Source organism: Bos taurus, chromosome 19, assembly GCF_002263795.3.
Source record: "Bos taurus isolate L1 Dominette 01449 registration number 42190680 breed Hereford chromosome 19, ARS-UCD2.0, whole genome shotgun sequence".
In the NCBI taxonomy this organism is placed as follows: Eukaryota; Metazoa; Chordata; class Mammalia; order Artiodactyla; family Bovidae; genus Bos; species Bos taurus.
Window position 1 is genome coordinate 42,469,889 of NC_037346.1, and position 24,766 is coordinate 42,494,654.

A 24,766-nucleotide genomic window follows, 5' to 3' on the forward strand; every position below is an offset into this window, starting at 1 on the left:
TTTCAAAGGAAAGGCTGTGCTGTTAAAACTACTTCGCTAGTTAATCTCTTCTTTCCCCTATGCACTCACTTTCTAAATGAGTCATCCAGTCCCAATTTCTTCAAAATAACATCTGACAATCCGCAAATTTACATCTCCAGCCCTAGCCTCTCCCATGAACTCCAGAACCCTGTCTACTCAACATCTCCACTTGGATGTCTAACAAGCATCCCAAATTTAATATACCCTGAACTAACCCTTTCATTAAAAACCTCTCCCAGCCAACTTCTCCTTCAATCTCCCCTATTTTAGCAAATGACACCTCCACTCCTGCATGTGCTCACGCTAAAAACCTTGAATATAAGCCTTGACTCCAATCTCTCTCCTCTTTCCTCCTCTAACTCCTCTTCTTCCTTCTTTTCTATCTCCTCCTCTCTCCATTTCTTGGAGATTACTTCACAAGGTACAGTGGGTCTGCAGGAGAGCTGGTAATGCTAGAAAGGAAGGGATAACCAGTCCACATAGAGGGACCAGCATGTGCAAACACAGGGGTGCTAAGAGAACATAATACAGATCTTCTGGTTAAATATGACCCACAGACCTACTAAAGTGACAGGGGTTTGTGGGTACAAACCCACAAGGACAAAGAATGGGAAAGGAGATGACCATGGACAAAATATGTCAATAAAATTCTAGATTTCAGAAAGTAGAGTGATGTTAACTGACCTAGTACAGATGAAAAAACTGAACAGTAAGTGTCTGCTGTGTAACCCACCAAAAGCTCAAGTTGGAGATGGGAGACATGGTTGAAGGGAGGGGTGAAAAGTTTGGATAAAAATAGGAGAACTGGTTGAAAACCTGTATAAAGAGCATCTAGACCCCCCAGATAACTACCTTTCTCCAAACCCAAAAAGAACACTTATTGCCTGGAGAAAGCTAACTCCAGACTTGGGGATACCAGGCACGGCTGAAGATGCACTAAACTGAAATAATGGCAATAAGGTGAGAAGCTACATACATCAGCTCCAAGAAGCTTGGCAGTCAGGGCCTCCCCCAGCCACCCCACAGGGAAGCCTAACAAGCAAATAAGACCATTCAACTTCACCTATTAGACTTTTGAAGAAAACTTTCAATATGAGAGAGATGAACGAAAGAAAAGAGGAACTCAGGAATCAGAGAATACTCAGTTCAGTTCAGTCACTCAGTCATGTCCAACTCTTTGCAACCCCATGGACTGCAGCATCCCAGGCCTCCCTGTCCATCACCAACTTCCGGAGTTCACTCAGACTCATGTCCATCGAGTCAGTGATGCCATCTAACCACTTCATCCTCTGTCGTCCCCTTCTCCTCCCGCCTTCAATCTTTCCCAGCATCAGGGTCTTTTCAAATGAGTCAGTTCTTTGCATCAGGTGGCCAAAGTATTGGAGTTTCAGCTTCAGCATAGTCCTTCCAATGAATACTCGGGACTGATTTTCTTTAGGATGGACTGGTTGGATCTCCTTGCAGTCCAAGGGACTCTCAAGAGTCTTCTCCAACACCACAGTTCAAAAGCATCAATTCTTCGGTGCTCAGCTTTCTTTATGGTCCAACTCTCACATCCATACATGACTACTGGAAAAACCATAGCTTTGACTGGACAGACCTTTGTCGGCAAAGTCATGTCTCTGCTTTTTAATATGCTGTCTAGGCTGATCATAACTTTTCTTCCAAAGAGCAACCATCTTTTAATTTCATGGTTGCAGTCACCATCTGCAGTGATTTTGGAGCCCAAGAAAATAAAGTCTGTCACTGGTTCCAGGGAATTACTAGCAGTATACAAAAACTTCACAAAACTATAAATAATATCCTCAAAGAGACAAGTTATATACGTTAATCAGGAATAGGATAAAAATTAAGATGAACGACTTCCTGGTGAACCAGTGGCTAAGACTCCAAGTTCTCAACGCAGGGGGCCTGAGTTCAATCCCTGGTCAGGGAACGAGATCCCAGATGCCACAGTGAAGATTCCCATGTGTTGCAACTAAGACCTGGTGCAGTCAAATAAAAACTTTTTTCAATTACAAAAATGAAGATCAAGATGAAAATGGCAACTGAGAAAGGACTCTTGAAAACGACAGCCAGAATTTAAAATCAAATAGATGGGTTGAAACAACCAAGAAAACTTCCTGGAATAAACCTACAACAAAAAAGATGGAAAATAATCCATAACAAAAAAGATGGAAAATAGAAGCAGAAGGGAAACAAAACACAACACAACTTAGATGATCTGTCCAAAAGATCCAATATTTGACCAAGAGCATTCTCAGAAAAAAACAAGGGGAAAACGGGAAGGTGAGAATTATCAAAAAAATAATAAGAATTCCCCTTTGCCGGTTGAAAGGGACCCATCTAGAACTCAATCCAATGAATGAAAATAGGCTCACACTAAGGCATATTCTGTGAAATTTCAGAACAGTGGGAATGAAGAAGTCATACACACTTCCAGAGAAAAGAACCAGGCCTCTTGGAGAGGATAAAAAATCAGAACAGCATAAGCCTTTCAACACAGGCACTGAAAGATTCAAAGCCAATTGAGCCAGTAATGCCTTTGAGTTGATGAACAAACGATTCAGTGCCCTCCCAAACCATCATCTGAGGTGAAGAAAGAATAAAGAGATTTCAGATACTCAACAATTCAGAAAAGTTATTTCCCAGGCACCTTTTCCTGATAGTATTTTACTAGAATTTGTGGTTCAGCAAATAAGTAATCAAGATAGAAAGAGGAAGACATAAGATCTAGGGAAAGGGGAATCCAATATGGAAGACAGGTGAAAGGAGACTCAGATTGCAGGATGACTATCATGAGAGGTGAGAGAGTTGCCCAGAAAATAACGAACAGATGTGTTTAAGTATCTGCAGTAAGACTGCCAGGCATTTGATAGACCTGTTGGAATATTTGGGAAAAGTTAGCAATAGGTATAAGAAAATTAAATCGATTTTTTATGAAAATAATTTTGAATTTTTTTATTTTATAAAAATTCTTTTTTAAGATAAAAATATTTACTCCAGGGAAAAAATCTGCATGTGAAAGAAAATGTAATCATGTAACAGTATACTATGCAGCCTATCAGTAAATACTTATTTACTTAAAGTGCATGATTTAGTGGTTTAACTAAAATGGTTTAAAAATTATGATGACGGGACTTCCCTTGTGGTCCTTCCAAGTGGCTAAGACTCCGCGCTCCCAAGGAAGGAGGCGGGGTTCGGTCCCTGGTGGGAACTAGGTCCCACGTCCCACAGCTAAGACCCAGAACAGTCTAATAAATAAATATAAATAATTTTTAAAATAAATAAGACTTTTCTGGGAAGCAATACTTGGAAATAAGGGTGGAACATAAAACCATGATTTTTAATATGTCTTGCATTAGTCTTTGATTTCTAACTTATTTGTGTGCATTACTCTGCATAAAAATTAAAATTCTGTTCTAACTCATTACAGACCAGGGGATTTTTGCAGAAACTAACACCTGTGGCTGGTAATTTTTCTTTTGACCAGTCAAAACTTAACTCTATCATTTCACTAACACTTTGCAGGTTATTACATTCAATAGTTACACCTGACACACCTGTAAAGTCTTCACCAGCACCATGAGTTTCATTTTCACTTTCCGAATCAGAATCACTCAGATTTTTTGTCTTTTTGTGGGTCTAATAACCACACTGTCTGAATCAGAACTATATTCTGAAGAACTACCATATTCTGAGAGTCCAGTATATATGTTACTTGGATAATCAGAGAAAGTATCTGCATAAAATTCACCAAAAAATTCTTCACTCAAAATTTTGTGATGTGTCATTTAAAAATTTTTTACAGTAATAAACTTGCCTTTGTAATATACAGAAGTTTGGGACAAAAATCTAACAGAGCAAAATGTGAGTGATAACAACAATCAAAAGTTGTATAATGAAGCTTTGATCAATTTTAAGCTCTAACAACTTTGCACAGTGATGTTAATTGCGCGTGTGTGCGCGCGCACACCCACGCTCAGTTGTGTCCAACTCTTTGCAACCCAATGGACTGTAACCCACCAGGTTCCTCTGTCCATGGAATTTTCCAGGCAAGAATACCGGAGTGGGTTGCCATTTCCTACTCCCAGGTATCTTTCCAACCCAGGGATAGAACCAGCGTCTCCTGCATTAGCAGGCAGATTCTTTACCACTAGCGCCACTTGGGAAGTCTGATGTTAATTGTATCACTCTCTAAAAACATACTGATACCTCTTCAGTCAATAATGTTTGCCAACTAAAGATGTATTGATATGTCTCTGGTCAATAATGTGTTAAAAGTGAAATGCTTAGTACCAAAACAAAATTGACATAACATCATTTTATCTTCTCTCAGAAGGAAGCTACTTACTCAAATCACTCACCCATTTATTCATTTAAAAAAAAAGAAAATTAAAAAAAAAAAACAAACCCTGGGTCTGGAAGCAAAGGCAGAGTATAGGGTGTGGAACAAGACAGACAGTCTCTGCCCTGGAGATAAAGACAGACAAGTCAATGGGATGATAATTACCTCTTGCGATAAGAGCAATAAAGATGTAGGATAGTGAGTGACTGGGAGTTACAATTTAGATACCATATCTAGAAGGAAGTAAGCTATTTGTTCAGACTCTGTTAAAAATCTCAGATAGGAGTTTCTGGGACAAAAAGGAGTGCAAATTCAAATCTCTAAAATCAACAGCCCTATGCTGAGGAATTCTTTTCGACTTGGCAGATTCCTCGCCAAGAGCAAGACCTGGTTGCTGCCTAGAGTGGCTGTAAAACAAATAGTCTTCAGTAACAGGGATATGGAAATACCCTCCTCCCCACTCCTACTATAGGCTGACTTCCTCTCCCTTATTTTGGGAGATTCTGTTTGATTTTTACCTCTGAAGATTTCCCTAATTTCCTGGAGAGCTCAGGGTATCCAATATTTCTTGGTGGTTTTTTTGTTTGTTTGTTTTTTGGCTTATTTTTCAGCCCCACTGCAGGTAGGATCTTAGTTCCCCAGGTCACTGACCAGGCAGAGAGCAAACCTGCGCCTCCTGGCATCAGAAGTATGAAGTTTTAACCTTTGGGCCACCAGGGAAGTCCCCTCTTGGTGTTTTGAGGGAAGATTTTCAGGGTATCTAGCCTACCATAGAGCAGGAATGGAAGTCAGGACAAGACAAAGAATTTTTAAAGACTTGCGAGGTGGAACAGCAGGAATTGATGATTTGAAGAGAAACAGAGGCGCGAGAGAAAAGGGAAAGTAGAAAGTGAAAGTTGCTCAGTCGTGTCGGACTCTTTGCAACCCCCAGGACTGTATAGTTCATGGGATTCTCTAGGCCAGAATAACGGAGAGGGTAGCCGTTCCCTTCTCCAGGAGATCTTCCCAACCCAGGGATCAAACCCAGGTCTCCCGCATTGCAGGCGATTCTTTACCATCTGAGCTACCAGGGAAGCCTGAGAGAAAGGGGGAATTAACGTTATTCCTAAGTTTTCGGCTTTTACCATGGGTTAGATGGGGATGCCATTTTCTTAGATGGGGAAAGCTAGGCAGGGAGAAGGGCACAAGCGTGTGGTAAGAAAGCTTAAGAGTTATGTTTTTTGGAAGAGGGCATAAATTAGGATTATGGGATTAACAGATACACACCACTAAATATAAAATAAACAATAAGGTTTACTGGATAGCATAGGAAACCATACTCAATACCTTGTAATAACCTGTCATGGTAAAGAATCTGGAAAATACACACACACACATATATGTTGTTGTTGCAAGCTCAGTCGTGTTTGACCCTTTGGGACCCCATGGACTGCAGCCCGTCAGGCTCCTCTGTCCAAGGGATTTTCCAGGCAAGAATACTGGAGTGGGTTGAAATTTCCTCCTCCAGGGGATCCTCCCAACCCCAGGGATGGAGCCTGCATCTCCTGCTTCTCCTGTACTGGCAGGAAGATTCTTTACCACTGAGCCATCTGGGAAGCATCTATCTATCTACATATATTTTTTTGCTGTATTCCTGAAACTAACACAATATTGTAAATCAACTACTTCAATATAAGAAAAAAGATCCTAAGAACCTTCAGTATAGAACAAGGAACTCTAGTTGGTGCTCTGAGGTACCCTAACTGGGAAAGAAATCCAAAAAAGGGGGGGTTATATGTATACATATGGCTGATTCACTTTGCTGTACAGCAGAAACTGACATACTAGCATAAAACAACTATACTCCAATAAATAAATATATTTTTTTAAAGAGGGGTTTTTTTTTGACAGATAAATAGATCAGTATCAGTTCACTCGCTCAGTTATGTCTGACTCTTTGCGACCCCATGTACTTCAGCACTCCAGGCCTCCCTGTCCATCACCAACTCCCGGAATTTACCCAAACTCATGTCCATTGAGTCAATGATGCCATCTAACCATCTCATCCTCTGTCGTTCCCTTCTCCTCCTGCCTTCAATATTTCCCAACATCAGGGTCTTTTCAAATGAGTCAGCTCTTTGCATCAGGTGGACAAAGTACTGGAGTTTCAGCTTCAACATCAGTCCTTCCAATGAATACCCAGGACTGATTTCTTTTAGGATGGACTGGCTGGTTCTCCTTGTAGTCCAAGGGACTCTCAAGAGTCTTCTGCAACACCACAGTTCAAATGCATCAATTTTTCTTCACTCAGCTTTCTTCACAGTCCAACTCTAACATCCATACATGACCACTGGAAAAACCATAGCCTTGACTAGATGGACCTTCGTTGGCAAAGTAATGTCTCTGCTTTTCAATATGCTATCTAGGTTGGTCATAACTTTCCTTTCAAGGAATAAGCGTTTTTTAATTTCACGGCTGCAATCACCATCTGTAGTGATTTTGGAGCCCAAAAAAAATAAAGTCTGACACTGTTTCCACTGTTTCCCCATCTATTTCCCATGAAGTGATGGGACCGGATGCCATGATCTTCATTTTCTGAATGTTGAAAACATTCACTCTCCTCTTTCACTTTCACTCTCCTCTTTCACTTTCATCAAGAGGCTCTTTAGTTCTTCTTCACTTTCTGCCATAAGGGTGGTGTCATCTGCATATCTGAGGTTATTGATATTTCTCCTGGCAATCTTGATTCCAGCTTGTGCTTCTTCCAGCCCAGCATTTCTCATGATGTACTCTGCATATAAGTTAAATAAGCAGGGTGACAATACACAGCCTTGACGTACTCCTTTCCCTATTTGGAACCAGTCTGTTGTTCCATGTCCAGTTCTAACTGTTGCTTCCTGATCTGCATATAGGTTTCTCAAGAAGCAGGTCAGGTGGTCTGGTATTCACATCTCTTTCAGAACTTTCCAAAGTTTATTGTGATCCACACAGTCAAAGTCTTTGGCATAGTCAATAAGCAGAAATAGATGTTTTTCTGGAACTCTCTTGCTTTTTCCATGATCCAGCAGATGTTGGCAGTTTGATCTCTGGCTCCTCTGCCTTTTCTAAAACCAGCTTGAACATCTGGAAGTTCATGGTTCAGGTACTGCTGAAGCCTGGCTTGGAGAATTTTGAGCATTACTTTACTAGCATGTGAGATGAGGGCAATTGTGCGGTAGTTTGAGTATTCTTTGGCATTGCCTTTTTAGGGACTGGAATGAAAACTGACCTTTTCCAGTCCTGTGGCCACTGCTGAGGTTTCCAAATTTGCTGGCATATTGAGTGCAGCACTTTCACAGCATCATCTTTCAGGAGTTGAAATAGCTCCACTGGAATTCCATCACCCCCACTAGCTTTGTTCATAGTGATGCTTTCTAAGGCCCACTTGACTTCACATTCCAGGATGTCTGGCTCTAGGTGAGTGATCACACCATCGTGATTATCTGGGTTGTGAAGATCTTCTTTGTACAGTTCTTCTGTGTATTCTTGCCACCTCTTCTTAATATCTTCTGCTTCTGTTAGGTCCATACCATTTCTGTCCTTTATCGAGCCCATCTTTGCATGAAGTGTTCCCTTGGTATCTCTAATTTTCTTGAAGAGATCTCTAGTCTTTCCTATTCTATTAATTGACATTTCTCCTTGGATGGTACAATCGTCCAAGGAGAAATGTCAATTAAGCATCAGGACACAGAAACTGGGAGCCTGGAGACACTTGGGTTAGAGATACATCAGTCATCAGGATGGAGATGATAGTTAAAGCCAAAGTAATGGATAACATAAACTAGGGGACAGATTATAGAAGAAGATAAAAAAGAGCCCCAGACAGTGGTCTGAAGCACTTCACCACTAGTGTTCAGGTAGAGGATGAACAAGGAAAGGCAACTGGGAAAGACAAGCAAGACTGAAGGAAAACCAGGGGAACATATCACAAAAGCCAAGAGGAGAGAATTTTTTTAAAAAAAGATTTTCAGCTATGCCAATACCACTAAAACTGTGAGCAAGATGGTGACACAGTGACATCCATTCAACTTGGTAATGTGGAGATCCCTGGTGACACTCCTTCCTTTAGGATCTAGCAAACCCACTTCTTGGTATTTACCCAAATGAGTTGAAAACTTACATCTACATAAAACCCTGCACACAAATTATTTATAGCAAGTTCATTCATAAGTGCTCAAACTGAGGAACAATTATTATGTCCTTCAATAGGTGAATGCATAAACAATGTGGTTCACACAGACAACGGAATATTACTCAGCAATAAAAAGAAATGCACTATCGAGCGTTGAAAAGACATGGGGGAATCCGAATCAATGCTGCCAAGTGAACAAAGGCAAACTGAAATGACTACTTCAACCATACGATATTCTGGAAAAAAGACAAAACTATGCAGATAATAAAAAAGATCAGTGGTTGCCAGGGTTCGGGGGAGGGATGAATAGGTAGAGTACAGGGGATCTCCAGGGCAGTGAAACTATTTTGAATGTTGCTGTAACAGTAGATACATGTCATTATACATTTGTCAAAATTCGTAGAATGTATAACACAGTGAACTCTAATGTTAATAATAATGTGTCAATATTGGCTCATCCATGGTAACAAATGTGTCACACTAAGACAAGATGTCAATAATTGGACAAACTGGGAAGCAGAGACAAGATGGTATAGAGGGGTTCTCTGTACTTTGTGCTCAATTTTTATGCATCCTAAGACTGCTCTTAAATATATAATCTACTAATGTTTAAAATGTATTGAGCTTTATGAAAAATATTTTAAAAGATAAGCTGACCCCACAGAGTTTCAATTATATTTAAGAAGGAAGATGAGCTATCTCCCCAAATTAGACAAGCTTTTCTATGAAATTCTTATCAAAATGAATAGCATACTTGGAAAAATAGGTGACCTCATTGTACACCATAGTTTAGCATAATGTGGGCAATCTTCAGAGAGCAGCTGATCTTATCCATTAGCATCTACACAAGAGAAGGTTAAGAAAAAGTCTCAATTACTCATGAAATTAAAATCTGACAATTTGAGAGACATGGCTTACATCTCACAATGTAAGTGAGAGAGTGGACATGGCTTAGAAAGAAAAAGAATAAATACTTAGAAGATAGTAACGTATAATTTAGAAACCCTATTGAAGCTTGCCTTGGAAGTAGCTTATGATCTAAATCCTAAAAATTACACACAAACAGAACCTGGCCTGAAGCATAAATTTACATTGGATTTTCCAGTCAACCACTCAGCCAAAGAGAACCCTGAGGTTCCAAGATAATGTAACAACTCTATCAAAATGTTAAGTGATCACAAAAGACAGAGATAAAACCAGAACACAAACTGGGAGTCTTGAAACTCCCAGGCTAGTGGAGTCACGGAGTAGCCATCATGGTCAACAGAAGAGTCCAAAATGTAGTACTTGGATGCAATCTCAAAAATGACAGAATGATCTCTGTTAGTTTCCAAGGCAAACCGTTCAATATCACGGTAATCCAAGCTTATGCCCCAACCAGTAACACTGAAGAAGCTGAATGGTTCTATGAAGACCTACAAGACCTTTTAGAACTAACACCCAAAAAAGATGTCCTTTTCATTATAGGGGACTGGAATGCAAAAGTAGGAAGTCAAGAAACACCTGGAGTAACAGGCAAATTTGGCCTTGGAGCATGGAATGAAGCAAGGCAAAGGCTAATAGCTTTCCCAAGAGAACGAACTGGTCATAGCAAACACCCTCTTCCAACAACACAAGAGACGACTCTACACATGGACATCACCAGATGGTCAACACCGAAATCAGATTGATTACATTCTTTGCAGCCAAAGATGGAGAAGCTCTATACAGTTAGCAAAAACAAGACTGGGGGCTGACTGTGGCTCAGATCATGAACTCCTTATTGCCAAATTCAGACTTAAATTGAAGAAAGTGGGGAAAACCACTAGACCATTCAGGTATGACCTAAATCAAATCCCTTATGATTATACAGTGGAAGTGAGAAATAGATTTAAGGGACTAGATCTGATAGACAGAGTGCCTGATGAACTATGGACAGAGGTTCGTGACACTGTACAGGAGACAGGGATCAAGACCATCCCCATGGAAAAGAAATGCAAAAAAGCAAAATGGCTGTCTGGGGAGGCCTTACAAATAGCTGTGAAAAGAAGAGAAGCAAAAAGCAAAGGAGAAAAGGAAAGATATACGCATCTAAATGCAGAGTTCTAAAGAATAGCAAGAAGAGATAAGAAAGCCTTCCTCAGCAATCAATGCAAAGAAATAGAGGGAAACAACAGAATGGGAAAGACGAGAGATCTCTTCAAGAAAATTTAGAGATACCAAGGGAACATTTCATGCAAAGATGGGCTCAATAAAGGACAGAAATGGTATGGACCTAACAGAAGCAGAAGATATTAAGATGAGGTGGCAAGAATACACAGAAGAACTACACAAAAAAGATCTTCACGACCAAGATAATCACGATGGTGTGATTCCTCACCTAGAGCCAGACATCCTAGAATGTGAAGTCAAGTGGGCCTTAGAAAGCATCACTATGAACAAAGCTAGTGGAGATGATGGAATTCCAGTTGAGCTATTTCAACTCCTGAAAGATGATGCTGTGAAAGTGCTGCACTCAATATGTCAGCAAATTTGGAAGACTCAGCAGTGGCCACAGGACTGGAAAAGGTCAGTTTTCATTCCAATTCCAAAGAAAGGCAATGCCAAAGAATACTCAAACTACCGCACAATTGCCCTCATCTCACATGTTAGTAAAGTAATGCTCAAAATTCTCCAAGCCAGGCTTCAGCAATACATGACCTGTGAACTTCCAGATGTTCAAGCTGGTTTTAGAAAAGGCAGAGGAACCAGAGATCAAATTGCCAACATCTGCTGGATCATGGAAAAAGCAAGAGAGTTCCAGAAAAGCATCTATTTCTGCTTTATTGACTGTGCCAAAGCCTTTGACTGTGTGGATCACGATAAACTGTGGAAAGTTCTGAAAGAAATGGGAATACCAGACCACCTGACCTGCCTCTTGAGAAACCCATATGCAGGTCAGGAAGCAACAGTTAGAACTGGACATGGAACAACAGACTGGTTCCAAATAGGAAAAGGAGTACGTCAAGGCTGTATATTGTCACCCTGCTTATTTAACTTATATGCAGAGTACATCATGAGAAATGCTGGGCTGGAAGAAGCACAAGCTGGAATCAAGATTGCCAGGAGAAATATCAATAACCTCAGATAAGCAGATGACACCACCCTTATGGCAGAAACTGCAGAGGAACTCAAAACCCTCTTGATGAAAGTGAAAGAGGAGAGTGAAAAAGTTGGCTTAAAGCTCAACATTCAGAAAACATCATGGCATCTGATCCCATCACTTCGTGGGAAATAGATGGGGAAACAGTGGAAACAGTGTCAGACTTTATTTTGGGGGGCTCCACAATCACTGCACATGGTGATTGCAGCCATGAAATTAAAAGACATTTACTCCTTGGAAGGAAACTTATGACCAATCTAGATAGCATATTGAAAAGCAGAGACATTACTTTGCCAACAAAGGTCCATCTAGTCAAGGCTATGGTTTTTCCAGTGGTCATGTATGGATGTGAGAGTTGGACTGTGAAGAAAGCTGAGCACTGAAGAATTGATGCTTTTGAACTGTGGTGTTCGAGAAGACTCTTGAGAGTCCCTTGGACTTCAAGAGATCCAACCAGTCCATCCTAAAGGAGATCAGTCCTGGGTGTTCATTGGAAGGACTGATGCTAAAGCTGAAACTCCATTACTTTGTCCACCTGATGCAAAGAGTTGACTCATTGGAAAAGACCCTGATGCTGGGAGGGATTGGGGGCAAGAGGAGAAGGGGACGACAGAGGATGACATGGCTGGATGGCATCACTGACTCGATGGACATGAGTTTGAGTGAACTCTGGGAGTTGGTGATGGACACGGAGGCCTGGCGTGCTGCAATTCATGGGGTCACAAAGAGTCAGACACGACTGAGTGGCTGAACTGAACTGAACTGAATGGAGTCATATTATATTTTTTGAAGTCTTATCTCTGCTGTATTATCTCTGACAAGTAAACTCTCTTTGAATTCGTAATACAAGCAATTATAAGAATGAAAATGACAGCTTTACTTATGTTACACGTATACACTAAAGTTAAAGACCTGTCTGAAATAGAACACTTCTTATAGAATTTAAGGACAATTCTTAACCAGAAATGTCTTTAGAAATTAACCCGAGTCTTCAGAAAGTATCTTAATATGTTCATGGGTGGCCTATCAATAAAACCAAATTGAACTCTAATTTGGCCAAGTGATTCTTTATGACTATTTATTATGACTATAATCCCCCCATGATTAATATTCAGATCCATAAATACTAAGAACAGGATAAAAAGAAATCTACAAAGCATTTTTCCTTGGAAGACCACATGGCTACCGTTTACTTTTATCCCCAAAACAATGATTTCTAAAACCTGTGGATATGACTTCATGAATCTGAAGACTTATAGCTTATGATCCTTCAGAGCAGCATTCTCACACCAAGGACCACCAGGATCAGAACACTGGCTGTTTGTTAAAAATAACCCTAGATTACTAACCCAGAGTCTCTGGAACAGAACCATAGAATCTTTTTTTTCTTTCTTCAACAGCTATTCAAGGAGTTCTTATGCTAAAACCTGTCAATCAGCAGTTCTCAAACTTTTTATTCTCAGGACCCCCTTAAAAATTGAGGATCCTAAGGAGCATTTGTTTATGGACATACATCAATTTTACTGTATTACAAACTAAAACTGAGACATTTATAATATATTTATTATTTTTAAAATAAACCTATTACATAAATAACATCTCTATGAAAAACAACTTATTTTTAAAAAAATTTAGTGAAAAGAGTGACATTGTTAAAGTTTTGGAAGTTTCTCTAACGATTAATCTCTAGCTTAGAAGACAGCTGGATCCTCACAGCTCTGTTTTTGCATTCAACCTGTTGCAGTATGTTATTCTGGTTGAAATGTACGAAGAAATTTTGGCCTCACACTCACTGGAAAAGAAAAGACAGTATATGAAGAATCTTTGCAGATAACTTTGGATATTATTTAATACTACATCAAAACTTGACAAGTAGTAGTTTCTTCAAGGTTAGAGGCAGTGTAGACTCTGAAACCATAGCAATGAACTCTTCATACACAGTTACATTAAAATCCATTAGTCTATCTTGCATTTTGAATGGAATGTTTTCATGCATGATTTTGTAATGCCATGCATCAAGTATCTGTAAAACACTATTTCAGAGACATGCAGACCTTCAAATACCAACATAATTTATTATAAACTATCACAAAACCACATTATCAAAAAATTACATTAATCCTGAGAAGCTGTCAAACACACAGTAGTGGATATAAGTTTCTCAAACTCTAATTTCCACTCTAAAGCATCGGCAACAAATAATGTGGGTTGTTTTCCTTGAAGAAAAAGCTTCCCTTCTTTCATTTTTGAGAAAATATCAATATCCCTGTTGGTCTGTCAATCATTCTTTCAAGTAAGCATGGTGCTTCGTGAAAAAAGCAGCTAGTTTGAGATCACAACTCAAACAATTCCACAAGTGCTATTCCACCAGACTTCTTCGCAGCAGAAGTGCTTTCTGCAGCCCTGCCATTTCACTGCTGCTGCTGCTGCTGCTGCCAAGTCGTTTCAGTCGTGTCCGACTCTGTGTGACCCCATAGATGGCAGCTCACCAGGCTCCCCCACCCCTGGGATCTTCCAGGCAAGAACACTGGAGTGGGTTGCCATTTCCTTCTCCAATGCAGGAAAGTGAAAAAGTGAAAGTGAAGTCACTCAGTCGTGTCCGACTCTTAGGGACCCCATGGACTGCAGCCCACCAGGCTCCTCCATCCATGGGATTTTCCAGGCAAGAGTACTGGAGTGGGGTGCCAAACCTATTCACATGGAGTATCTTCTAAGATAAACAAAGTGTCTTCAAAAAGATACTGAGTTACAGGTATAATTTGCTACTGTCTGTGGAAGGAAGAAAAAAAGAGAAAGAATAACATGTTTGCCTATATATCACACATGACCATTCTGGAAAGATAAAGAAATAGGTACCTAGCTGTCCCTGGGAGAGAGAGTTCAGAGGATAAGATGAAGGGGAGACTTTGCATTTACTGTAGTGATTAAACTTCCCCTCCCCCCTAAAATAAAAAAACTAGCTTGGAACTGAAAAACAAAACTGATACGTTCTGGCTGAAAATCTGTAGTTCAGACTAGCATTCATCTCTCCTAAGGAAAGGGGAAGCAGGTTCATCCAGAGACTATATGGGTTTTCTGGATGCCCCACTTCTAGTCGCATTCTCCATTACTTGGGAGATAATGGTAAAAGAAAGCCACTCTCTTTGCCAAGTTTAGGGAATCCAGTGGTAGAAGTCATTGGAATCACACAGCTGTATAGAGGGCACTTCTGACACAGTCATTTCTGCAGGATTGTTTTGAAATTAATAGATGACTTTTAAGAGCCATTTTAGGTTCAAATTAAAATTAAGTGGGAAGTACAGAGTTCACCTATCCCCCACCCCTTTTCCCCCTATAGGGACAGCCTCCCCTTGCCACTCCCACCCTATTAACATCCAGCACCACAGGAGTACACTTGAGAAACAGGAATCTTAGATGGCTCCATGAACCTAGGATTCTTCAACATAGTAATCAAGACCCTAAAGCGTCCCAAGTGCTTCTATCTACTTATTTATGTACTCAAATGGAAAGCGTAATAACACACGGAATTAAGAATAAATATTGATATATATGCATGTTCAAATTAAATATGAGATAATAAAAAAGAATAAATATTGAGATTTGGCTTTGATTATTCCACCTGCTCCGATGCATAAGACAGTGACCACTCTAATTACATTTTATTTTGGTTAATGTTTCAATAAATTTGCTTTCTCTAAACCTATTGATAAAAAGAGGCCCAAATACAAGACTGATTTGTCAGGCAAATTCAGTCTGAGATTAAATATTTATTGTATCTAAACCACAAGTAGAAAGAAATTCAAAGGCTGACGATTTTAATGCCAACTCAACGCAAGATTGCACTTTGCTTGGTTTAGAGGAGAGGTAATTACACAGCTAACATCTGGGTTTTGAGGTTTTGAGGATGACATTTGGGTGGACTGGAGGTGGGAGGGGGAGGAAAGAACAAAGGGAAAGTCTCATGATTTTAGCTTCTGTCAGAAAAAGTGTTTGCTTAAAAGTAAAAACAAAATGAACATTAGAAAACAAGCAAAAAACAAGCATTTCAAGAAGTATTTACTAAGCAGGTGCTCAAAGTCACACTCAGATCCTCCAATTTCAACAAGAACAGGAGGTCAGGCTGCCACAAACTAATAAAATCAATCAACGAAGTGGGAATAACAGTGGGTTCACAGCAGGCCAGGCAGGATTTCCCTAAATAGGGCTCACCCTCAATCATCTCAATCAGTTTTCAGAAATGGCTTCTACAAAAACTACCCAAACATCCCCCTAATAATTTACACTCCTCCTCCACAATAGGGAAGCCATTTATTTACCAGAAGGTTTACTTTCTCTTTCAAACTCTGCTGACTTCCTCCCGCCCCACATTCGGCCAAGAAACAGCGGCAGGCCTTTTCTCTTCGGCCTTCTCTGACCCCAAACCGGAGAGCTGGTGCAAGAGAATCTGTTTCATGGAGGTGCTGAGTGGCTCTTCTTAAACCACAAGGCTGTTTTGAGTTTTCGTTTGCAAAGGAAAGTTACAGGACAGGAAAGTAAAGCTCGACTCCTCCAATGAAAACACACGCACTCACATAGCACAGATGTGAAAGAACAAATCCCTTCCTGGCCTCATACGATTATTCACTCTACTTAGGGTGCAGCCTCACCCCCAAGCTGTGACCTCACCCCCAAGCTGTGTGCTGGCCCACCTTCCTTGCCTGAGTCCCCCACCCCTCAAACCTTTCGTATTATCTGTACTTTTTGTATCAAGAACTCCAAGCGACTGTTTACATTCCTAAGTGGCCATAAAAATCTAATGTGTTGAATATTACTTCAAATAAATGGGCCACCATCAGAAGATGTAGAGACACATACGTCTGACAAAGGCACCCGTGTAAACGTGCTCTGTTCCTTTTGCGTGATAGCCTCCGTCTCCTCCACCACAGTGTAAATCCCCCTGCTCCCTATTCATTTAGTTTTTTTCCTATTAGGTTAGAAGCTCCTGATTACTCCTTCTTTCCTTTGGGTCATGAAAGGTTACCACAAATCATAACTGGTGTGACTTTATAGTTAGATACTGTGGTTTTTAATAATAGCAATTATTAGCACTCCACTTTTAGCTATCTCCCAGGTTCTGTGCAAAGTACTTCACATACCTTATCTTGCTCAATCCTTACAAATCCCTTACAATTGGATCTGGTATCTGCACTTTCTGGACAGAGAAAGTGAAACCGGGAGAAGTTAAGCAACTGACCCAAGATCTAAGGGGTGTTGGATCTGCGATGAAAGCCCAGGAAGTTTGAGCTCATTGCCATTCTTTTGACTCCTATCACAGCTGTGGATCATGAAATCCTCAAACTCACCTCACCCAAACATTTCAACATTACAGTAACAGTTACCTTAGGAAAGCTCGTGTTTGATGTAGTTAAAAAGTCAAAGGTCAGGGAAAAGTTCAGTGATTAGGAAAGTCATTTATTCTTAAGGATGGAGGGGGGAGGTTTTAGCAGAAAGGAAACCAGGCAATCTAAACTTTACTTTGGGGGCAGGTCTGCCTTTTTTATTACTTTTTTATTAGGCTATTAGAAAGGAATTTGCAATAAATTTGTCCAAGATAAATTGGTAGGTAGAAGCAGCTGCAAAATAGCTGGAGAAACACACACCAAACTAATAAGACATGTATAAAAAATTATACATGGTTTCTATTTCGACAAATTTAAATTTCTTTACACTAGCATGCGTTACTTTTATAAACAAGAAAAAAAAACAACTTAATAATATCTGAACCCAATTATTAACAGAAGGGCTGAGAGTCAGCTTCCTTTCTCCTCAGTTCTCCTAAATTAAGAACTTCCACTTATAGCTCCCTGAACACACTACGCTGTTTTAAGCCTCTGCACGCTCATGTTCCCTCAACCTTGAATACAGCTATTCACCAACTCAACTTTGTTGGGAGAATTCCTAATCATCCTATAAAACCCTAATCATGTGTTCCCATGTGAATACCCTTCTATAATAAAGCCTTTCTCTTTCATCCCTAAAAAAATTAATCACTTTTCTTAGATATTTAATAAAAACTTGGATTTAGCAAGTTCTTACTGTACACCAGGCATTATGCTAAGTATTTTACCAGCATCATCTCCTGGAGTCTTAAATAGCACTAGGAGATATACACTGTTAGCCTCTCCTTTCATAGATGAGAAAACTGAGGTTCAGATTCTGACTAAGAATTGGCAGATATAGGATCCAATTCCAGAATGTGCTGGACTCCAGAGTCTGACCTTTGAACCACTGTGCTGTCATCTTCCCACTCCTAAGTCCCTACTGACGAAGCACAGACCCTGGCCCCTATAATACCACTTCCGGTCCCTGAAACAGGGACCATATTGCATTATCCTTGGATCCTGCCTAGCATGATAACCAACTCTCATTACATAACATGCTTGTTGATCTGAACTAGAGTTGTGATATTAATAATATGATATAGGAAAACTGAACATAATAGAAATCCTTTCTTGCATATGCTATTCCTTTCAAAATCTGGAGATATTTCAAACAACTCACTACCGAAGTACCATAAAACCATCCTGACAAAAGGGCCCCACTGTAACCCAAGGTTCCTTGCAACAAGTGTGTAACCACAATATTAATTTCACCATAACCAACACAGATTGAGGTAGCCCAGGGATGTCATTCTGCTGGACCTCACCAAGGCTGCTCCAGGACACCAGGAGTTCTCCAGGATCTGGACATGTCCTTCAAGTGTTCATTGGCTAGTTGTCACACATGACCCAAAAGTTAAGGTAAAATTTTTTTAAATATGGAAGACAGAAAATATGAGTGGACATGTGTAGCCAGTTAAAAATCCTCATTAAAAAAAAAGAAAACAAATCCACTTCTGCACTTAACCACACAAATCTGCAAAGTCAGGACCCCTCTTTTTGGGTGCTGGTCCAGTTTATATGGTCATCTTCAATGACAACTTCCCTGGGGTGGAAGCCACACATACCCATTTACTTTATACAAATTAACCAACGTCAGGCATGTAGTAAGCACTCCATAATTAAACATCAATATTTGGCTTCAAAAATCTTTAAACTCCTTGACCTTGCATTCAAGACCTCTTACTCCTCTATTTACTTTGCTAATCTACTAGAATTGGGTCTGTGCCGTATCACCATACCTCCTTGCCCCAAATTCTTTACATCAGTCAAATGCCAACCATTATGTGGGTCTCAGATCAAATCTCTCCTCTGGCAAGAAGACTTCTAGACAACTCCAAGACTCATAACCTCTCCTCCTTCTGAAGACCTGTAGTGCTTAGTGAAGCACTGTCCAACAGCGAAGCATTCCACTCTATGATAATGGAAATGTTCTATATCTGTGCTATATGTTTTAAAACATATAACAGCTACCTTGCTGGACAGCATGGGCTTACAGTCTCACCATCTCTTTGAGGAAATCAAGTTGCATTACATGGATAAGAAATTCATGAAGTTGTCACAGTAGACTGCAAGGTCTGTCAACAAGGCATCTTGTTCCTCATAGCAACTTCACAAAGGTGTAAAAAGTAAATATTTGTTGATCTGTATATAACCTCTGAGAAAGCCATAAGATTAAAAGGTGCTGGACTCGGCCTCTGGAATGATGGCCACCACCTCTGCCCCATCTCACCATCTGAAAGTCATGACGTGCAGAGGCAGGAGGAAAGAGCAATTTGTATTTGGAGATACAAATGACAACTGATCAAGCCACAAGACACTTTGGTTTAAATGACATTTAGGTCATAACTGTCCTTCACCTACAAACCTGCCTCAGTAAATCTCTCTTTCCATTAGCAAATAGCTAAATTCTGATGGTAAATTATGCAGACTAAAAAGTTAGTTACCTGAGGGGAAGGAGATTGAGAGTTTGGGATTGACATGTACACACTGCTATCTTACAACAGATAATCAAAAAGGACCTTTTGTATAGCACAGGTAATGCTGCTCAATATTCTGTAATAACCTAAATGGGACTCACCTGTTTATTTTAAATATCTCCTTTGGAGTCTTACAGGATGTTGATGGTATTTCATTGTCTAGGTATATGTTAGAATTTCACTGACACTTTTCCCAGTAGGGCCTACAGTCACTCTAAATTAAGACCTAATACTTAAGCATAGATAGTCAAAAGCAAACAAAATATACAGAAGGTACAAGCTCTACCACTATGGTATGTTGCTGCCCGGGCAAATGTCTTGTTCCTTACACCTCAATTTCCTTATCTTCAAAACAGAGTTAAGGTTACATGAACTATCTACCCTTTGTGGGTCAAATTATAATTATGGATATTTCTAGATGGCTATTCTTCCCAAAAGAATGACATATAAAGATAGAAGATTTACGAATTTTCTAGTGGTTCTTTGTTGTAGACATGCTAGCAAATATAGAGATTAAGGTCAAGCCTCAGGGACTCCCCTTGTGGTCCAGTGGTTAAGAATCTACGCATTCAATACAGGAGAGTCAGGTTCAATCCCTGGTGGGGGAACTAAGATCCCACATGCCTTGGGGCAACTGAACCCACGCACCACAACTAAGACCCTATGCAGCCATAAATAAATAATAAATACACACACACAAAAAGCCTCTAGCATCTACACTTTCTTTATTTTTTTTTTGTATTAAAGACTTCTTTCCTCCATCCCACTGTGCAAATGTCACTGCAAAAATTCTACTAGTAGCTCAGCCTGGCACATGTAATAAGGAAATAAATGTGCTGACTCAGGGAATAGACATATTTAATATAAAACATAAAATTGGCTAAATCAAGTCATAACAGTCTAAATCCACATATAAAAGATTGAGATAATTTACGGTTCTGATTTATTCAAACCAATGCTCTATCAGCTCAGCCAGCCAAAAAACTACAACCCACACATAGAATAAATATGCCCTTTATTTATTTAACCAACCAGCAGGGACACGTTATATACATTTTTAATAAGAATAAGTGTGTCAATACCATGCATCCACTTGATATAACACAGAAAGATGTGGACTAAACATGGAAAAAACCACTCAGGTGACGGTTTGAATTAAGCTAACTGAAGTGCAACCACACCCCCAAACACAGGTAAAGTTTGCACACATGGCTTTGCCAAGGCCAGCTTGTCTTTGTTTCCCTCTCTGCATTTACCCAAGACCTTGGCTCTGAGACAGAAAACTCCCACTCTCGATTGGTTCATTCTGTCCTATGCAATTAAGCAACACCACAATCCAGTAAACGCAAGGGCTCAATTATTTATCTTCTGGCCAAGTTTACCAGGTGGTTATAAAAGAACAATGTCAAGGAGGAAAAAGGTTTATTTCTCTTTAGAGCTGGGTTGACGGGGGTTTTATTTGGATTTTTTTTGGAAGAGGGAGAAGGGAAACACGACTTTACCCCCAGAAAAAGGCTGGGGGGAGTTTAGAAAGAGTACAAGACTGTCAATTTCCCTACAGGAAACTTGAATCTTATGCAATAATCCTACCCATAACCAAACAGCCCGCAAGGCTGTAAAGGGAAGACACCTATTCCTACCTCCTCCAGGGGGGCACAGCTGGCTCCTAAAGGAGCAGGAACAGGGCAAGGCGGAGGAAGTGGCTCAGCCGGGAGACGCCGGGCCCCGCCGGGGGGCGGCGAGGAGGCGCTTGCCAACCACCCCACTCCGTGATCTCCGCCGGCGTGACAGTCGCTCCCGTGGCCGGAACGTCCCCAGAGCCCCAGGGAGCAGGAAGTCGGGGGGCTGTCCCTCGCTCCTGCCCCCCCACCCTAGAGTACCCTCGCCCCACGGTCCTCCCCCTCCAGTCCATTCTCTCTCTTCCTCTGCGTCTCCCCTTTTTCCAAAGAACGAAACTTCCTTCCAGCGCACCCCGTCCCTTCAGAGGTCGGCTCCTGTCATCCCGGGGAACTGTCCCTTCAGAGCGACCCTCCGTGTCTCCTCGTATCCCCCAGACCCCACTGAAGTTTCCATTCACTACCCCCCCCAAACACCCCAGAAGCTCCCCAGCGCGCCCCTCCTCCCCCGGGATGCCCAGGCCTGAAGGCCGTCGGGGGGCAGCCCCACCCTTAACCCCCTTCACCTGCTGCTCGGGCTGAGGCCCGCCTGGCCGGGGCTGCTTTTGCGCCGGGGTGCGGGCCGCGGAACTCCCTCAGGCCGCGGAGTCTCCCTTGGCAGAAGTGGGGAGAGCGCGGAGCTGGGGTGCTCGTCAGGGATCCGGTTCGGGCTCTCTCCCTCAGCGGCGACGTCGGAACCCCAGGCTCCCCCTCCCCGTCTACGCCGCCGCAGCTCCGGAAACCGCTGAATTACAGCCCCTCCAGCCAATCCCCGCCCAGCCCCCGCTTGGCCAGGGCACGCCGCTCATGTATAATTCATAACATGACCAGTTTTCTCGGCCACCCAGAGGCCCTGCTGAGCTTACTCTACATCCGAAGCCCCACCCACTGGCCAATGAAGAGAGCCTCTGGGAGAAAGGGCGGAGCCAATACAAGTCTGGGAACGCCCCTGTTCTGGCTGTTCCGACTCTTAGGACTCCTCCCTCCGCAACAACTGGGGAAGAACCGAGGCCCTGGGCAGAGGAGCCCGGTGGGAGGGAGGGAAGATGACTGGAATGTCCTGCTGAAAACTCAGCTGAGTTCCTGGCAGTGCGTGACGTCAAGACACTTTAAATGCCCCTGATGCGGCTCCTTTCTGCTTGCTCTCCGTCTTCCCGGCCCTTGGCACCACGTGGGGGCAAGGTTGGGAGCACTTACCACGTGGGAATCAGCCAGTTAGACAGTCCCCAGGTGTCGCCAGATCCTCTAGGGGCCCAACGCCCGAAATGGGTTTCTGGAGACAGCAAAAAGAACATGGGTGACTCCCGCCTGCTTTGAACTTCAGTTTCTGCGTGAGTCGGGACACACACACCCGGAAACATGACGTGGAAATAGAGTAATTACTAGAGTGCGTGGGGAGAAGGTAGTGGATTTAACCCTGCCCTTCGTTCCGTCGCTTCAAGCATCAAAGGCCAACGGCTCGCACATTGGCCGGTTCAAGGGAATAAGGAGACAGTACCAATGAAGGATGACACGTATACACATTGTTTTTATGCGTCTGAGTTGAAATACTTGAAATTGCGTGCCTTTTTCTTTTTTGCCTCATCTACTTCAAATTCAAGTTTTACTGCATTAACCAGTAGTTTATAGGAAATGTAGACATTTCACCTTACATAATAGATGTTCTTTGCATTATAGTGTGTGTGTGTGTAAGACTATTAGGGTTTTAAAAAAATAACAGCTATTAGTGTTTGGTTGTGTTTGTTTAGTACAAAGAGGTATTAAAGATGAAATCTAAAAAGGGCCTGTTATCTGAACACCCAAATAAACCTTGATGACAGCTTTTTCAATGAAACTAACACATGTTTGTGGTTAGAAAATTCAGACAGTTCAGAAAACACAAAAATTAAAACTGAAAATATGCCCCCTTCCCCCACTAGTCCTTCTCGCCAAGGATAGCTATTCTTACTAATTTCTGGTGGGAAAATCAATGACTCCTAACCTTTGGGGAATCTGAGTTGGTTGGAGACTATGGATTCTACTCCCAGAAATACACAGCATGACATTTTACTCGCAAATTCTCCTGGTTCCCTAGTTTAGACCTTTGGACCGCCATATATGCAAATAAAGAGGTGAGAGCATCTGTAGGGTAAATGGTAGGGTCTTTCCTGGTGGGGCTTCGAGTTTCCTATTGCTCTCCCATAGACCCAACCCAGCTTGGAAATTGCTATATTTGTCTGTAGTGTGTGTATATGTGTGTGTGTTTGACTGCAATTATCTTAATCTTCCCTTTAGGGCAGATTAGGGGATTAGGGCAGATCCTCCACCTTCCACCTCACCTAAACTCTGCTTTAGCTATGCTTTCCCATGCAGTTGACTACCTCCTTAGTAACATAGGGGCTGATATTTATATATTTCTTACTGATACACTCTTGTTTCTCACAACAATTATATGTGGCAGATAGAGGCTATATTATCCATTGATAGGAAATTATGATAGAAATAGTATGATCATCTCAAGATCACATACTCAGAGGTATACCAGGTGGGTTCAGAGCCAGGTTTTTATTATGTATTTTATTTATTGTTTTTAAAGTATTTATTATTTCTTTTTTGGGCTGCCCTGGGTCTTCGTGGCAAGGTCTTTTTTTCCCTCAGTTGCGGCATGTGAGCTCTTCAGTTGTGGCATGTGGGATCTAGTTCCTCGACCAGAGATGGAGACCAGGGGTCAAACCTGGGCCCCCTACACTGGGAGTGCAGCGTTTTAGCCACTGGACCATTAGGGAAGTCCCCAGAGCCAGGTTTTTAGAATCTACATCTCACAACTTTGTTCCATCCACCTGAACCCTGCCCTCCTTCTGGACTCCTCTGCTGACCTGTGTTTCCCTCACTGCCCTCCTCTCAATTTACACAGAAAATCTACCCCTGAATCTATCTGTTCCACCTATGAAACCTCTCTCCAGTGCAGCCACTGGCCTTTCTCCATACCACAGAGCCCCCCGTGGCTTGAAGACAGAAGTTTCTCTCACCTGAGCCAATGCTTTGACCTGAACTCCCTTTTCCAATCTCATCCCCTCCATCTTAAACACCTGAAGCTCCCACACTGAATTTATTACCCTCCTCCAAACACCTTCTGTAACTTTACGCCTCTGCAAATCTCCTTGCCTCCAACTGGAATATCTTCTCTTTCCTCATTCCCTACTGGAAAACTCTTATTCATTCTTCAAAGTCCAGTTCCAGCACCACCTCCTCTGGGCTTTCCGAGACTCTTCCTGGCAAAGTTAATCTCTTCTCCTGGATTCCTTTAACAGGTTATTTCCCCATCTAGTTTAGCATTCTCCACCTTGGACTCCAATGAATCCATTTGTTAGCCTACTTCCTGGTAAATAAAATTAATAATTAACTTTTATAAAACAATCACCATTTTCCAGGAACTGTGCTAAGCTTTTTACATAGATTATCTCATTTGACCCTCACCAAAACCCAGTGAGGTGGGTACTGTTGCATTTCTCATTTTCAGCTAGGCAACTATGGCAGAGAAAGTTGAAAGACTGGTCCAAGGTCCCACAGATAGAGACTACATGCAAACTCAGAA

General features: G+C 41.5%; 1 protein-coding gene across 5 annotated transcripts in view; it reads right to left on the reverse strand.

Annotated features, from left to right (window-relative positions):
- The window catches only part of STAT3 (signal transducer and activator of transcription 3), a 73,837-nt gene extending 51,943 nt beyond the window's left edge, over positions 1-21,894 (reverse strand). For 4 of the 5 annotated variants that reach the window (XM_024979867.2, XM_010816228.4, XM_024979866.2 and 1 more), the window contains exon 1: positions 21,720-21,894. The gene's annotated coding sequence lies outside the window, so the exon portion shown is untranslated. 5 annotated transcript variants of the gene reach the window in all.
- Between the last annotated feature and the right edge of the window lie 2,872 nt (positions 21,895-24,766).